This window comes from Anastrepha obliqua, unplaced genomic scaffold (genome assembly GCF_027943255.1).
Source record: "Anastrepha obliqua isolate idAnaObli1 unplaced genomic scaffold, idAnaObli1_1.0 ptg000076l, whole genome shotgun sequence".
NCBI lineage: Eukaryota > Metazoa > Arthropoda > Insecta > Diptera > Tephritidae > Anastrepha > Anastrepha obliqua.
The window spans coordinates 47,501-49,837 of NW_026562210.1; the positions used below are offsets into that span (position 1 = coordinate 47,501).

At 31.5% G+C, this 2,337-nt stretch overlaps 1 non-coding gene and 1 pseudogene across 1 annotated transcript in view; both read right to left on the minus strand.

Annotated features, from left to right (window-relative positions):
- The window catches only part of LOC129251817 (large subunit ribosomal RNA), a 3,987-nt gene extending 3,937 nt beyond the window's left edge, over positions 1-50 (minus strand). The window contains exon 1 of the ribosomal RNA XR_008583124.1: positions 1-50. This exon is cut by the window's left edge and continues 3,937 nt beyond it. This is a non-coding gene — a ribosomal RNA (large subunit ribosomal RNA).
- A 442-nt stretch (positions 51-492) lies between these two features.
- Positions 493-673, minus strand: LOC129251822 (5.8S ribosomal RNA; annotated as a pseudogene).
- Between the last annotated feature and the right edge of the window lie 1,664 nt (positions 674-2,337).

Below are 2,337 nucleotides of genomic sequence, written 5' to 3' on the forward strand. Positions count from 1 at the left end.
CTCATTAATATGCTTAAATTCAGGGGGTAATCCCATATGAGTTGAGGTTGTTTTAATATTCTTTTTTTATCTTCTCACAATTTAATAAAAAAATTATATCATCTTTTCATCTCTATTTTTCTTTTCTCCTTTTATATATTGTAAATATATAAAAATAATAATAATGTAAAATGAGGCAATCCTAGAATAAAAAATTTAATTTTTATGCTAGACATTCCTCCTTTTAATTACATATATAAATTATTATTTTATATATATATATAAATAATATGAAAATTTTTTGTAAAGAATACTTAGATTCAATATTTTCATCATTTCATTTTATTTGAGAGGATTTTTTTTTTAAAGAATATATAATAAATAAAATTCATTATATATCTTTATTTTTTTTGCTATTAATATTATGAATTATTTAAAATCCAATAATATACACATTTGCTTAAATTCAATTATTTTTATAAAAGAATAAGCAACTTATTTAGCATAGTCTTACAACCCTCAACCATATGTAGTCCAAGCAGTACTTTAAAATTGAATTTAATGTACATAACAGCATGGACTGCGATATGCGTTCAAAATGTCGATGTTCATGTGTCCTGCAGTTCACACGATGACGCACAGTTTGCTGCGTTCTTCATCGACCCATGAGCCAAGTGATCCACCGCTTAGAGTATTTTTTTATTTATTTTTATTTATAACAAATGTCAATTTTTTTTTGCATATATTAATTGAAAGAGTAAAATTAAATAATATTAATAATATAAATTGATTTTCTTTCAATAATATATATCAAATATATTTAACTCTAAACATTTTTATTAAGTTGCGAATGTCTTAGTTCAACAATAATACAGTGGTGGTATTTATTATGATTCAATTATTTTGTATTTTTTTAATCATTTTATGTATATATAATAATATAATAAATATATACCACTTTTGTTATTGTGAACAAATTAACTTATCATTCAATCAAATGAATAATAAGTACAACTTTTTATTTTCATGTTTAAAGGTTTTTAAAAGAAAAAAATAAGAAAAAACATTACAAAATGTACCATCATATATTATATTTAATATGATATAATTGATGGATCACAAATTGAATGAAAAAGAATAAAAAGAATTATGGATTCAAAATAATTATATAAATTTTTTTTTTTTTTTCTTTTTTTTTTTTTTTTTTTTTTTCTTTTTGTTCGTTTGTTTGCTTGTCTGTTTGTTTGTTTGTTTGTTTGTTTTTCTTACGGATATGGAACACAATAATGATCCTTCCGCAGGTTCACCTACGGAAACCTTGTTACGACTTTTACTTCCTCTAAATAATCAAGTTCGGTCAACTTTTGCGAAACAACCGTGACACACGAGGCGTCACAGTGATCACGTCCGGAGACCTCACTAAATAATTCAATCGGTAGTAGCGACGGGCGGTATGTACAAAGGGCAGGGACTTAATCAATGCGAGTTAATAACTCGCACTTACTGGGAATTCCAAGTTCATGTGAACAGTTTCAGTTCACAATCCCAAGCATGAAAGTGGTTCAGCGGTTTACCCGGACCTCTCGGTCTAGGAAATACACGTTGATACTTTCATTGTAGCGCGCGTGCAGCCCAGGACATCTAAGGGCATCACAGACCTGTTATTGCTCAATCTCGTTACTGCTAGACGCAATTTGTCCATTTAAGAAGCTAGTGTCCTTATAATGGGACAAACCAACAGGTACGACTCCACTTATATAAACACATTCAAACACTTGTACATTCAAGATGTACGCATGAAAGAAGGCTATATAAGTTTCAACATCATAATCCTGAAAGCATCTATTTAATATATTTGAGTCTCGTTCGTTATCGGAATTAACCAGACAAATCACTCCACGAACTAAGAACGGCCATGCACCACCACCCATAGATTCGAGAAAGAGCTATCAATCTGTCTTACACGCTTATGTTCGGACCTGGTAAGTTTTCCCGTGTTGAGTCAAATTAAGCCGCAGGCTCCACTCCTGGTGGTGCCCTTCCGTCAATTCCTTTAAGTTTCAGCTTTGCAACCATACTTCCCCCGGAGCCCAAAAGCTTTGGTTTCCCGGGAAGCGACTGAGAGAGCCATAGTAGTAGCTACACCCAATTGCTAGCTGGCATCGTTTATGGTTAGAACTAGGGCGGTATCTGATCGCCTTCGAACCTCTAACTTTCGTTCTTGATTAATGAAAACATCTTTGGCAAATGCTTTCGCTTAAGTTAGTCTTACGACGGTCCAAGAATTTCACCTCTCGCGTCGTAATACTAATGCCCCCAAACTGCTTCTATTAATCATTACCTCTTGATCTAAAAACC